Genomic DNA, 15,673 nt, shown 5'->3' with positions numbered 1-15,673 from the left:
ATTTCTCTCCATCTTGTTTTCAGGTCCTAAAACCTTGACTCTGCAGGATTGTTTTTGCAGTCATGCACTTAAGTGAGTTAATATAGACAGTCACTGTCTATATTAGATACGTGAGGTCCTTAAATTAATTTGGGACTGTTTGTATCAGGTAAGTTAGCTAACCGCCAACTTTCTCATTTATCTAGAGTTTCCTAAGACTGTGTCCCTTAAATGGAATTCCAGTTGTGTTTTAGTCTCTATTTTCTCATAAAGCATCAGAGTGAAATATCTTGATATTTCCTTCCTTTTGCCTTACTGATAAAGGGTTGTCCATGTGAAAACAGCTTATTCTACCTAGAAGCGAGAAGATTAATTCTTAATGTTCACAACCATGAAGGTTTAGTGGTACTTTTGCTTTTAAAAGGGGGAAAGAATATAAATATTTATTGTGGACTTAGTGTGGTCGAGAGAAAGGTGATCCGTGTATACTGCGTCATTTGGCTCTTGTAACAATTCTCTGAGGCTGGTATTGTTACTTACTTTTTGCAAATGAATAAACTGAATATGAGAGAGTGGGCCAATTGTCAGAGCAAATTCAGGCTTGTTTTTCAAGCTCAGTGTTTACTATCAATGTTAACACCTTAGGTTTCTATATCTGGGTTCCTATCCTTTCAATTCAGTCAGTAATTCCGTTGCTTTCTGGAATTATTTTACTTCAGAGTGTTTTTTTTTGTACCTCAGGCTAACTTTACAAAAACAGTTTTTACATATGCATTTATTCATTCAAAACATGTTTATTACATTTCATCTATGATATGCCAGGCACTGTGTTTGATGTTGACGAATCAAAGCAAATCACCCCATTTCTACCTGTAATTCTGTTCCTTTCTGGTAAAGAAGTCAAGCATGTAACCGGATTGCTGCGGTGAGGCGCCTGCGCAGAAGCTCGCACCGGCAGAAAGACGATCTTGGCAACGTGTACGAGCATCAGTGCTTCAAAACACATCCGTATTGGGTTACTGCATTTCTGAGAGAGCTCCTGGCGACCCCTGCACCTCAGATTTCTGCTCTTTCCCCCATAATCCATTATGTGCTCTACAAACTGCTTGCTTCCTTTCCCAAGGAAACAACATCAACGAGCCAACTTTGTGGCAAGTAATCAGTCTCCGGTTCCCTAGCTTAGATTTCCGGTATAACTTCAGGCTACCTAGTTAACCTTTCTTTGCTTTGGTTAATTATGTGCACAATACAGGTAATAGCTACCTTACCTTCTGAGCTGCTGTAGGGCTTAATTAATTAAGGTTAATGACATCTTTGAAAATGTAGCATTAAAGCTACTAAGTGCAAATTATTATTGTTATTAACATTATCTTCATCATCATCATCATCAATCTATTTCACATATAGCCAAAGGCAGTCTCCAAGAGGTGAATCATGAGGGTTCTCTTCAGGCCTGGTTCCATCTTCTGAACCTGGTGGCTTGACCTGAGGGCCTGTGCCTAATTGCGGACAGAACAATTGAAATAAGTTCTTTCTGACTCTGAAAAGATAGATCATCTCTTGTTCTTACTTCCTTGGCTCTGTTTCTGCTACTAGTTACTCAGCTTTCTTCCAATCCTCCCACAATCATATCTATGTGCATATAGCATATGTAGAAACTCTCAGCCTACTGACCATTGCCTGGATCCCCTGGACAATGCTGACTTCTCATCCCTCTAAAGCAGGGAACTGAGACCCAAGACAGTGAGTCATTAATTCAAACTCAAAATGTGAATGAGCCTGTCTTTGGTTTAACAATTCAGGCCGTACCTCAATGCGTAGGCCTGGTTGGAAAGAGAAAAATTACACTAAGCCACATAAACATCATTTTGAATATAGTTATGTAGTAGCTGGTTACTAAATAGTTACTTGACTTATTTAACTCTGTCATTTCTAGGGGCCGGTCCCATGGCCAAGTGGTTAAGTTTGCAGGCTCTGCTTTGGTGGCCCAGGGTTTCACTGGTTTGGATCCTGGGTGCAGACCTAGCAACGCTCATCAAGCCACGCTGAGGCGGCGTCCCACATAGCACAACCAGAAGGACCTACAACTAGAATATACAACTACATACTGGGGAGCTTTGGGGAGAAGAAGAAGAAGAAAAAGAAAAGGTTGGCAGCAGATGTTAGCTCAGGGCCAATCTTTAAGAAAAAAAAAATTGTCGCTTCTAAGAGAAGACTAATTATGACAAAAATGCAGCTGTTTTAAATAGTGAAAAAAATTTCGTTTTTACTGATGCATTCCCTTGTGCCTAAAAAAATTGTCTCCCATCTTTTGTTTCCCAGACAACTCATATACTTTTCATGACCACCTAAAATTCTTTCTCGTTTTAGGAAACCTCCCTACATCACTCTGGCCTGCGGCGAATTTCCCTCCTCTGAATATATGACACTTTGTCTAGATAATCTATTTGGTAATTATTTGCTGCTTTGTGACAACTCCCATTGTGTTCTTTTACAACTTTTTCAGATGTCTATATCTTCTTTTTCCAATTACATTATGCATCTCTTGTGGTTCGTAAGAAAGGAGTGCTCATCTTTGTACCTTCTGAAATGCCTCGGTTAGATCATTGGAAGTCGAACTCAATGGACATTTGTTTATTCTTTTTTTTCAATCTTACTTGAGAAAACAGCTGCAGACTTTATATCCAAGAGACTGTTTGATGCCCCCACTGAATATGATGGTAAGATTGCTATACCCTTGCCCTTTCCTCCTGGGCACACAGCTAGACTACATTTCAAAGCCTCTCTTGCAATTAGTCTAGGCCATGTGATTGACGTTGGCCATGTGATACGGTAGACACGATGCAGGCCATTGCCTGCAAAGGCCTAGAAAAAGCTCTTGCACGAATCTCCCTGCTTCCTCATGCTCTCTTTATTCATTGGCAGGCTGAATGGAAAAGTCTCTAAGAACCTAGAGAAAAGCAGTGCCACAAGATAGAAAGATGGGTCCCCAAGCCACCACTTAAAGAAGAGCCTCCTAGGAAAGTTATGTGGCCAGGAAAACCCATGATGGTCTGTTGCATGAGTGGTAAATAAACCTATATTTTGATAAGTCATGAAATTTGAGGATTGTTTGCTACAGAAACCTGAATTTACTCATCAGAGTATCTCACAATCATCTCATTCTTATTATATTATCTTGTTTCCTTTCTTCTTCATTCCTCAAAACCAGTGCTTCAGCAGGTCTTAGCCAACTCTTTGCAAAATATAGATCAAAACGCATCAGATGTGTCCATTTCTCTCCAGTTTTCCCTATCACCTCCATGATCTTACACAAGTTCTCATTACTTTTCACTTGTCCTCCGCAGTAGCCTCTCCAAAGCTATGCTGCCTCCATTCTTGTCTTTTTCTTTTCTTCCATCCACAGCAACAAAAACTCATCTTTTTAAAACACAATGTAGTCCACACCACTCCCTTATTTTAAATCCTTCAGTAGTTTACCATTGCACCACCAGTAAAATCCAACCTTGTGACCTTGACCTGCGAGATCCTGCACATTCTGGCCCCTGTCGAGTTCCTCAGGCTCGTCTCAGGCCACATTTCCAGTCACCTGCAGACTCTAGTCACCTGGAATTCTTTCAGTTTCTCTGACAATCTAAATTTTTACCTCCTCTAGGATTTTTATCCATGCAAATTGCCTTCCTTTGATGGTTTTTTCCGTGATTTTCACACAGCCTGTTCCTTTCTACTCTTCATATCACTGTTTAAATATCCCTTCGAAGGAGTTTTCTCTGGTAACCATATCTAAGAAAAGTATCTACCCTCTGATATCCTTTATTGCAATGTCTTGCTCTTTTACATGTTAGCAATGACCAGAGTTTTTTAAATTATATATCCATGTAGCAGACATGAACCTCAGGTCACAAGTTTAGAAGTACAAGAATTGTAACTCTATCTTCCATGAATGAATATAATTTCTTTTTCTGTTCTATTTCAAGATCCCATTCCATTTGTATGCTCACTAGGAGATAGGTTCCAAATACTATAACGAAGAACCACATGAAACAGTGGCTGAAATATCTTTGTTGAACTTAGTGGGACTTGCATATTAGAAGTTTCTTTCTTTCTCCTTCAACAGTCTGAGGGTAAGCTCTTCAAGGCTGATAAGGCAGTTTTGAAATGTCAAGGATCCAGGCTCTTTTTATGTTGTCACTCGACCATCATCACTATGATGCTTCCATATCTCGGTACCAGATGCAAGAGTAACTGTAATTTTTGTTGTAGGTAAGAGCAGGGCGTGGTTGAGTTAGACACTAGGTGGAAAACAGCTCTGGGGCCAAGTCCTGTGGCCAGTGAATGCTCTTATATGAACAAGGTCTTTAATGGTTTCTAAAGGAGGTGATATTTTAAGAGGAGATAGACATTTTGGTAAAAGATATGGAAGGGGATGAAGAAAAGGAGAGGTTGACTACATATAATGGCAGTGTTTGAAAACCCAGACTTCATTTTTCTCCATCTTGGTTTGGATTTATAGTAAAAAGTACAAGATTACAACAGAAATGAAATTAGATGTGATTAAAAACACAGGAAGTGATGAGAAAATTGAGACTACATGTGGAATATGGAAAGAGTCATTTGACAGGAGGAATGATTCTGAGCAACAAAGAATAACTTATGCAAAGGAAAAAGGATTTGGCCTATGAAATCAACAATTCTTCTGCAGAAAGAAAGACGAAGATTGTGGCTATAAGTCAGGTTTTATGTGTCTGGCTGGAGGATTAGCACCAACGTCAGAGATCTAATATTAATTGAAGAGAAAGCTTGGAGTTTGAGAATTTTAAGTCCTCAGTGAAAGTTACATAAATTCAAGGAGGATCAATTTGAATCTGTATAATTGGCAAAATACTGCATCTCTCAGGAATTTTTGTTTTTGTTTTCTGTGTTATATTGTCTTTAATTAGCCACAAAGAGCTCTCCACTCAAATCACCTAAAGATCACTTCACCCACTGCTCTGTTTCGCCTCCAGTCTCTCTCTCAAGTAATGGTGAGATGCACACTTTTTCTTTGATTTAGAGAAATCCATGGTTGTGTTTGCCAATAATAAAAATGTTGGAAATCCAGGTTAGCAGAGCAAAGCCATTGGCATCTTTCACATCAACCACATCCAAAGAGCCGGGATTTCCCTCTTCTGGTGATCACATCAATTCTTCCCAGGTTAGCACCTCCAGTCACCATCCCCAGGTTACCAGTGTCAAACTGGATGACACTGGTAGTCTTACCAGCCTCTAAGTCAATTTGAATTATGTTGTTCAACTTGATGAGGGGCCCAGGGTAGCAGATGGTGGGAACATTATGGATCAACAGATAAGGGATACCTTTGGTGCCTACAAAGATCTTTCTCATTCTGCACAACTTGTACTTGGCTCCTCAGGCATAATGCGGTGAACACAGAGACTCATTGTCATAGATCAGATGAAAATTCTCTCTGGTTTTGTCAATGCTGATAACATCCATAAAAACTGAAGAGTAGGTTCTGTCAGTTTGGACATAGGATTTTATACATATCACAAACTCAAAGCCATCATGTACTATGGCAATAGGTATGATGTGACAACTCAGATTCAGCAAGACAATTTTAATTTTCACATTAAATTAATATAGTAAGTTTAAATTTTATTACTTTTTAGTGTTTCAAATAGCATTTTTAAATTTGATTTGGCTTTATTATTAAAGCCAAATTTCTTATTTTAAAATGTATACGCTTAAGGAGTCTATACTTAGTTTTATGTACAATATGATTCACATGTTAGTATTCGCAGCCTTTCTCCTGTTCCCACCCCCAAAAGGGAAAATGATTTGCTCACTTAGCTTACTTCTGTTCTGCACTCTCCCCTCCACATCAGAGGGGGATCTGGGGCTGAGTAGATACTTAGAAAAGAGAACACCATGGTGGTGAAGCCCCGTTGACTTGGCCCATCAATCTTAATGAACCACTGCATGCAGATCCTTACTTTATTTCCTATTAGGGCATACTTAGGTCTGTTCCTTAGGAAGATTTTGAGGGGGAGACATTCTCCTATCTTGTGGGCATGGGTAGATGGACAGGGAAAAAACACACTGGTCAATTTGTCCTGCATCCAATGCCCTGGGGCTCTACATGCTTCAGAAGCTTGGTGGGACCCAAAGCCACAGCTCTGCTAGGCGCGAATGAACTTCAGAAGTTTTATACAACCTTTGGAGAAATCATCAAAGAGGAAATAATCTACTCAGTGATTTCCAAAGTAGACAAAGGTCTATTTTAGAAAAAGTTACTCAATGGATAATATGTTAGCAAGGAGGAAAGAAGTTGAGTGGTTTAAAAAGCTTTAAAGCATTGATATTCCAAATGGAAGAGTTTAAAGCAATCTTACTCTCCTTAGACTTGAGGATAGTAGGAGTCTCTCTCATTGGATAGATGGATATCCAGTTTGGTAAACTAAACTGGAGCATTGGTCCTTTGTTAATGAGAGCAGAGGGAGAAGGCTAAGACTTAGTGAGGGAGCCAGGTCAGGAGGGACCAGTATTCAATGCTGAGTAGCCATAAAATTTTTGCCAAGTCTCAGTGTGACAGTTTGTGTGAACAGAATGTCCACTAAGTATCTATCACTAAATATTTATTTATAATCTCTTGAGTTCCCTTTTTAAGTTTCTGCCATCATTTCCATGTTTCATGTTCTTTTTTTTTAAGAAATAAACTAATTTTTTTTCTGAGAAAAGACTTCATTTTCATGTCAATAAAAGGAAAATTCTTCCTGAACCTTCTCAATACAATTTCATCAATGGTGAAATATAAAATAATGTGTTAATTGGCCATCTACTTTTCTTTAACGTATGAAGATAAAATTGCTAATTAAAAGTTTCTAAGTATGCAAAACTTAAATATCATGATTACTAGTTTATTAATAGAATAAACCTTCTAGTAATTATTGGATGTCAGACTCATTTATTACCTCTACCACAAAAGACTAACTATAGAATTTCTCTATTTCTGTAGGAAAAAACAATAAATGTTTCAGACCACACACGAAGAATAGTTTTGGTGTGGTTTTTAGGTGTATTCCCACATTTAATGATAAAAGCAGAAAGAAATTTAAGAACATTTTCTGTGTGTGTCCAAAATGGAAGACACAACATCCTTTTTATAAAAAAGCCAACAGTTATTGACATCTGAAATGGGCAATTTTTTCATATCTACGTGTACAAGGGCTTGTGGGTGTCCATGCACAGAAGCACACATTCAGTGAACATACTAGAAATTCAACATCGTTTTTATTTGTTCAGTTTTTAGGTGCAATGTACTCCCACAGGAAGAACTCTTTTTCCCATGGCTTCTGCATACAAATTGGATCAAGGAAGCCATTTGATTTCTCCCAAAGGACACAGAGAAAATGACCAAACAACACAGGTGCATAAAATTGTGTGAATTCTCCAGCTCTGTGTGGAACATAGGAAAAAACCCTGAAACAATCATTATATCAGCATTTTCCCAATACTGCAAACACAATTCACAAAGTGGTAAATAACTAGATAGGATTGGATATGTCTGGAAAGAGGGAGAGGCAGTTATTTCTTATGGGTGGTTATGGGTTATTTCTTTCTCTTTTCTGAAAAATGGAGATTATTTTTAAGGCCCTCTAGATTTATACATTTTGCCTGTGAATTCAGTTACTACTTCCAAAACAATCACTTTTGGTGGGGGCGGGGGGGGGCAAGAATTTTAATTTTCTCACGCCCTTTTCCACACTGTGCACTCCCCTATTATCACCACGAGTGGATGAAGCTAGACAGTACAGATGTTTTGAGAGTGTTCCATCTTTTGACAAGGTAAATAAAATATTACATGATTATGTATCACAAATGAAATTTTGGTTGTGGCTTCACAGCTCAAAGATAAAATGGTTTGTTCTATTTTTGTTCCAACACTCTTATTTGTATTGACCTCCAAGGCACAAATAAGAGTGAAAAAAATAAACACTTTCCCAGGAGGATTTTTCTAAGAATTTCAACCAAAGATCCAAAAGATAATAACAGAAACCAGTTCAAAAGAAACAAATAAGGGAGAGATGATAGAATGTTCTGGAAAAACAACTGATGCCTGTGATCATTTAAAGGCTACGCCAAAGACTGGGTATGAAGCCATGAAGCTGAAAAGTAGCCCACATTGTGCAAGGGAGCAAATAAATGTTTTGCAAACAGGTGTCATTCATTGGCAATTTCAGGAAGCTCCAGGGCTGACTGGAGATGCTGTGGGCATTAGGCCACTTTTTCGTGAAATGATTCTAGCAGCTTTCAAGATGTGAGAGATGATATATTATTTTTGTATAGAAGCAAACTCTGATTTATTAGGGAAAGTATAGGTTGGGAAAGTGACCACCCATGTTTTCTTTTTAATCTCCTTTTCCAGATGTATTTTGTGTTTATATTCTGTTGCTCTAGTGAATTGGATATAATTTTGCATTTATTTGCCCCCAAATAACATACAATGTTTATACAAAATTTTTCCTTTAGAAACTCTGAAGCACCTTTCAGACCTTAAATGACAAATTTGAAACAAAATCTAGTTAGGAAGGAAAAGTCGTCAGTAAGTAATAACTCAGCGAATTCTTTCTAAGAGAATGTTTTGCTTTTGCTGGGTCTTCCCTGCTTATTAGTATAGAAAATTTCAATTTTCATTCTATCAGGCAGAAAGTTAAACAGTCACAGACATATTAAATAGGTTCAAGTAAGGTCAGGATGGAACTGAAGTTTGGTCAGTTTAATTGTTGGCTACTCTTCAACTTAGTTTAAACCACAGTTATCACTGATCCGTTCAGTCGCATAACTCATTCTCCTGAAGAATGTTGGTCTCTCCCATGCCACACAAGTAGAGCTGGCTCGACTTTCTCAGAAATGGAGGTGCCGAGAAAAGTAACATGGGCAGAGTTAAGATCTGGGCTAGCTCTTTCCTGCTCCCAGGAAACGTGCCACAAGAACAAAGGTGGAAACCTTCTGAACTGTTCCTCAGAATTATTCTTCTTAGAATGTAATTCGTATACTATTTTATTGAATATGTACGTATATATTCTCCTACATGAAAAAAAATTCGAGTTTCTTATTTTGGTACAAATTGATAATGTGCCCCTGATATTCTAGAAAGAACTCTTTGGAATCCTGGTGCCTAGGAGTGGGAAAAATGCCCAGGCTCTAAATTTCACAATATTTAGGACATTCAGGGTAGAGCAGAAGGGGTCAGTCTCATCTTAAACTCTTCTTCATTTAGTTGACATCATTGGAGTATCATTTGACTTGCATATTCTCAGCATATATGGGGAAGTTACTGGGCTAAATGAGGTGGGAGGAGGGTGGAGGGGTAAAATATCCCTGCTCTTGAACAATATTATAAACATGTGTGTTCTTTTTTTTTTTTTTTGAGGAAGATTAGCCCTGAGCTAACATCTGCTGCCAATCCTCTTTTTGCTGAGGAAGACTGGCCCTGAGCTAACATCCATGCCCATCTTCCTCTACTTTATATGTGGGACGTCTACCACAGTGTGGCTTGCCAAGCGGTGCCATGTCCACACCTGGGATCCAAACCGGCAAACTCCAGGCCCCCGAAACCAAACTTGTGCACTTTGCTGTGCCACTGGACCAGCCCCCAACATGTGTATTCTTAGAAGCTTTGTTTACACACGATAATGGTCTGGTGCACTTGTAACTCACTTAAGGATTCTAGCAAACAGGATGTCACAAAGTTATATAATATTTTCACGGTGCAGAAATGTAGACATTTATGAAGTGTTGTTTTATATTTTCAGTGGGTTTTTCCATAATAATTGCTGCCCATGGATAGCTGTGGTTAAAAACTGTAAAATAGCATTCAACAGAGGGTAATTCTCTTTCCTATCTCTCCCATCCCTATAAGCTAACTACACTTTGCTACACAGCCTGGTCTGCAAGTTTTATCCCCAAGAGACTTTACCCTTGACTTAGTCACACTTACCATACTAGATTCTAAGCTCCAAAAGCACCTGAAACATGTTGAGTTTTGTTGCTATATGCCGAGTACTGGCCCAAGTGCCTGTCACATGGTAAACTCTTAGTTATGGGAAAGAATGGGAAAGGAAGGGAGAGAAGGATGAGAGGAAGAGAGGGAGGAGGAAGAAGTCCATACTGCATGTCCATTTGGACCACACTGGGCATTGTCTGTAGCTCAGATAGTCATAGATGTCTCCATACGGTTGACTCATCCTGTTCTTAAGGTGATTAGAATGCACAACCTGTAACTAGGAAGCCAGCTGTCCTTTCAAAGATTGGATCCCAACCCATATCTGCCCATCCAATTTGGTGTTGCATGCTCCATTAAATTTGATGTTCAGAGCGTTTGAACTTTTCTACCTCACATCATTTTTTATTTTTTAATTTTCTTCCTTAAAAAGGAGCACATCCTTTTTGATGACTGAGCACTAAATAACACTGGGTGCTTTCTGTGGTCAGAGTAGTTTCATGCTTCAATCCTAGATTCAGTGAGAACAATGGTCATGTTATGTTGCTATGATGTACATGCACATAAAGGCAGACCCACTGACCTGACTGAAAGGAAATAAGGAGGAGAATCCTGTTGGGAAAAAATTTGATGACCGAGGAGGAGAGGGACTCTAACAGGTGAACCTCTCACTCTCTATTCTCTTGCTGTATCTGCTGCAGGACTGTTTGCAGCATACCTGCCCTTCTTCTTGTTCCCACTGCAGGAAGCCCGCCCACATTTCAGGCAGCACACAGGGTAGCAGGGAACTCATGGCTCTGTGAGCTGTCACATACTTCTTGAGCATACACAATAAGTGCCTGCTGGGCTCTCTACTCATGGGGGAAGTGTGAACTGGCTCAGACTATGTTCACAGTGTTACCAGGGAAGATCAGCCAGCTGGCTGCCAAGTGGTCTCTTAGGGCACCATTTCCAGTAGTGAACTCTCCTTTGTCAAGCAACTGGTCTTCCAATGTTCAATTCCAGAAAAGTTGTCTTGCTAGTATTTCAGAGTTTAGTGGACTCAGGAAATATTGACACATGCTAACAACACTTACAAGAAGACAATACATAAAATGTTACCAATTATTAAACCCAACGGGTAATGTGACTATCACCTGAGTCAAAGGACCAGAATACATTCTGTGACGTGATGTCACATTCTGTCCCTATAGTCAAGCCATATAGAAAGCCAAGCTTGCAATCAGAATTGTGCTTGATTAACATGGAATCAGAAAATAGAAAATTAGATATATAATTCAAGGGGCTAATGCTTTCCACTAATAATATTAGAAATACCTATTTCCACAATATAACATATTTAGATGGATGGATAGATAGACAGGCAGGCAGGAAGATAGATATATATAGAGAGATATAGATAGATACACTCATACATATATATTATAATATATACATATATATTATATGTATACACGTGTGTATAGATACAAAGAGATAGACATGGGTGGATATAGATAGTATAGATACAGATATCTATAGATATAGATCTATAGATATCTCCGTAGGATCCGAATGTGGAATCCCTTGGCCAGGTAACCTGCTTTCACTTGAGTTGATATTGGAAAAGTATTGACAAGCAGTAGCATCCTTAAACCCAGGAAAGGGGGATGGCTTTTGCCCTGGACCCTCAATTTAAAAGGCCCCACCTTGTGCCTCTTATCCAGTCTCATTGGGCCAGGAATCCATGAGGCTATCTTGAGCTTGTGGCCACTGCCCCTTTGAGACAATGCTCCAAGCATTAAAAACTCCAAAATTTCCTGCCTAATTGAACTTACTTCCAGAACCTGAAGTGACTCTTGCCTAGGTCTGTCCTCCTGAAGGTGGTCTCTGCTATTGTTACACACACCACTAGATCCCAAAGTGGTCAAGGGTGAACAGAGCTTAGAAATGTGGACTGAGGCATGCACACGGGTGTGCACAAGGCCTCTCTGGTGCGGTTGGAGCCAGTGTGGGAAGAGAAGGGGCGGGGGTTGGGGAGTGCTGCCATGGGCCCAGGGGTGGGAAGGTGGAGCCAGGCCTCCCTGTGCTGCCAAGGAGTCCTCGGAGTCCTGAAATTCTGAATTCAAGCCTGCCCCTCCAGGTCCTTATGAAGGCAAGTTTTGTCAAGATAGAAGGCAGAACATACTTAATTCAAGAGTGTGTTGACCTGATTATTCTTGCCTAGCATACTACAGATGTCCTCCTAAGCTTTTTCGAACTCCATTTCCCTCTTTTTTCCTTCCTAATCACTTTTTTCTTAGATATAGTAATATCTAACTTTTTTCTTAGACATATTAATATCTAAGTCTCCTTGTCTATTTTATTTACTGCTGTAAATCTCCTATTTCAAGAATAGCATCTGGCACATAATAGATACTCAGTAAATATTTGTCAATTAAATTAATGAATAAATGCTAATATAATAAGGCTAAGCAATAATGATATCATTTCAGGGAGTCTTGGTTATTATGATCGAATTATAGTTCAACTTGTGTGGTGGGAAATTATTCATGACGGTTGCATTTTACAAATAGATGTAAGGTATTAGGTGTATTGATCTGTTTCCCTGTTAGTTTGAGATTGTTGAGGCTTTTTTTCTTTTTCTTCTTTTTCAAAAAGAGAAGATCTTTTTCCCTTAAGTTTGATAAACTTGAAGGAGATCCTATGAGAAGAGCCAGCCTCCAGATGGACCTGAGAAAAGGAAAGAGATTCCTCATCTCATGCAAGTAAAGTGCTTTAGGCCTTGTAAGATCAGAGTCAAGGAGGTTCTGGATGCTTCTGCCAGCAGCTTCCTGTATAAATTGATGGACAGGCAAGCAGTGAAGGCTGTTTTGAAGGAACTGTGCCACAGTGGGCAATAGGAATGATTAATGGTGCATAAAAAGATCTTGGAAGTAGAGACAGAGATATAATTCATGAGGAATTGAGAAACAGAATATTTGCATCACTTACCCAAGGCCAGTTAATCTGAACAAAATAACCTCTTTAAATGGACAAAATGATATTTATTTCCCTTTCTATTCTAAGCCACTGTCTTTCCCCTTTAGATGTTATCTGGAGTTGGAGTAAGAAAGGATCCAGTGGATGAAAAAGAGCCACAGAGTTATGGTCTTGTGTAACTTGTGACCAGTTCCTTTAAATATTTCTATGTGACATGGTGAATTTCAACTCATTCTATACTTTATCAATGGATACATTCTAAATTTCCTTTTACTCATTAAAGTATTTAACTCTGATCTTAAACATGCTCTAGATTAATCTGACTAATTATGAATAGTACATGACATTCTTAACTGTAGCCTGGAAGCAGGATTATATTTGTTCTTTAATTAAATTTGGTTAAAGAGTTAGGCTCAGATATCCACTCAAATATGGAAAATCTTTCAAGAATCAGAGCTGTCAAAATAGTGAATGACTGTGAGATTCATCTTTACTGTTGTGTGGAACAACAGTTCATTCATTCTCATTCAGCTGGGGGAATATATTATAATTTATTTATCCATTCTACTGTGGATGGACATTTGGCATTTTTCAGTTTAGGGCTATTATGAATAGCGCTGCTATGGATATTCTTAAATATGACTGTTAGTACATATCTGTACACATTTAGTTTTGGTATCTAGGAAGGAGTGGAATTTCTGAGTCAGAGTGAGTTTATGTTCTTCTTTTGTAGATAATACCAAACAGTTTTCCAAAATTTTTGTAGCAATATTCCCCCACACAGAGTACATGAGGACGAAAGAAGCCAGGCACAAAAGAATACACACTGTATGATTCTATTTCACACAAAATTCAAAACCAAGCAAAACTGATTGATGATGACAGATAGTAGACAGTGGTTATCTCCAGGAACGAACTGACTGGGAAGGGACCTAAAGGGAGTTTCTGGGATGCTGTTAATGATCTATTTCTTGATAGTTAAGAGGGGAAGTTCATTACAATATGTGTGCTGCTATCTTTCCTCCCGCCACCATCGTATATTGGGCTGTCTTGGGGGAGAATGCTAAGTCCATATATTTTATTCTGCTCAAGAGCCATATCTGGATCTGACCGAGCCATCTAGAGAAGGAATCCTGAGTTGCTAAACTTAGAATGATCATATCACTTCTGGAACATTAACACAATGTAATCTTGAGTTGTCTTATTTTTGAGTCGAGTTGAGTAGATTTGGGAGTCTATATGGAACAGGTGAATCATATTAAGCAAGGACTCAGTAATTTTGTAGGAAAATAAGGAAACACGTGTTAGGGCAGACGTAGAATGAAATATACAGTGGATAACTTTTGAGTCGTGGCTAATTCCGGATTTGGTAGAACATCTCTCCACGGTTTGATATATTTTTGGATTTTTACAACACCCCTTCCTGGTCCAGTAGATTGGCTAAGCAAGTACTTATCCTAAGGCTTTTCCCAGACTCTACCCCGTAGCCAGAGCTGATCAGTCTAAGGATGAACATCTGACCTGGGCATGATGAAACAAAGTATAAAAGTCAAGAATATGATCATGAAAATCTTTCATAGAAAAGAACATGAGATTAGGAACAAGGAAATCCAAGTTCTAGTCATAACTCTGTCAGTATATTCAGCCTGGAACGAGTCATTTTATCTCTCTGGACCTACGTTTCTTCATATGTAATAATGAGAGTTTGGTACTAAAATATTTTTTCCAGTGTGTTTTCTTTGGAATGTTAACGAGTATCATGCAAGGAAAATGAACTGGATTGGTCAGATCTGTGTTTACCAAAGTTTCTTTGCAATAAGACTTCTCAAAACATTTAATATACTAATGTGTATGTGAATTTTCTAGAAAGATCCAAATATGCAATCTTTCTTTGATATCACACCATTTTTTTCCTCATGGCAGGTTTCAAGAGGCAATGTTTCCATGGAACATGTTTTGAGAAATATAGGGTAAGATCTTTGAGATCCTTTCCTGCTCCAACATAGCATGGATTTCATGATCCCAACGTACATCGGCTTATGGCACAGCCCACTGGTGAAGACAGCATCTAATGTCAGGCTTATGTGGTTTGAAAACAGCCTGTAACTTCAGTCAGAAACCTTGTGAGGCACCCAGATGAGTTGCTTGCACCTTGCCAAACAGGCAGCTTGACTGGATTTTTCTTCAAATCAGCCGAGCCTGTTGGCATCGTGTAGACACAGAGAGAGTATGCATTCCTGGGCTCCTTTTCCATTAACCACGCAGCAGCTGCAGTCCATGGCTGAACTGTTGTTCATCTTAACTGGGCATGTGTCCAGCAGCACTAAAGGAGATAGAAGGAAACAGAGGGGTGATATACTCTCCTTTAGGATCTGAAGGACAGGGAGCTGCTACCTACCTTTAACTAAGGGAATCCTAGAGCACGTACCAGGATTCTAACAAATGAAGAAGTTTGAAAATTCATCTAATCCAGCCACTCATGATACCTGACTGCTTTTTGTCACTGTTAGACATTTCCATTGATAAGAAACACGCTAACTACAAAGCAAACCAATGCACCCAAAGAGATCTAATAGGCAGAAAAAGCTTATTTATTTTGGCTTAAAATGTGGTTCCCTATAGATTTCATCTGTTGTTTTAGTTCTGCCTTCTGGAATCATTCAGAGTGAGCCTAAACCCCTCTCACATGACAGCTCTGAAAGTCAGAAGGTGGGTCACACTGTAGTTCTGAA

At 39.0% G+C, this 15,673-nt stretch overlaps 1 pseudogene; it reads right to left on the bottom strand.

The window, feature by feature from the left end:
• Positions 1-4,942: 4,942 nt before the first annotated feature.
• LOC106836734 (small ribosomal subunit protein eS4-like) lies at positions 4,943-10,773 on the bottom strand (annotated as a pseudogene).
• Between the last annotated feature and the right edge of the window lie 4,900 nt (positions 10,774-15,673).

Source organism: Equus asinus, chromosome 30 (genome assembly GCF_041296235.1).
Source record: "Equus asinus isolate D_3611 breed Donkey chromosome 30, EquAss-T2T_v2, whole genome shotgun sequence".
Classification (NCBI taxonomy): Eukaryota; Metazoa; Chordata; class Mammalia; order Perissodactyla; family Equidae; genus Equus; species Equus asinus.
This window is presented reverse-complemented; position numbering and strand designations above follow the sequence as displayed.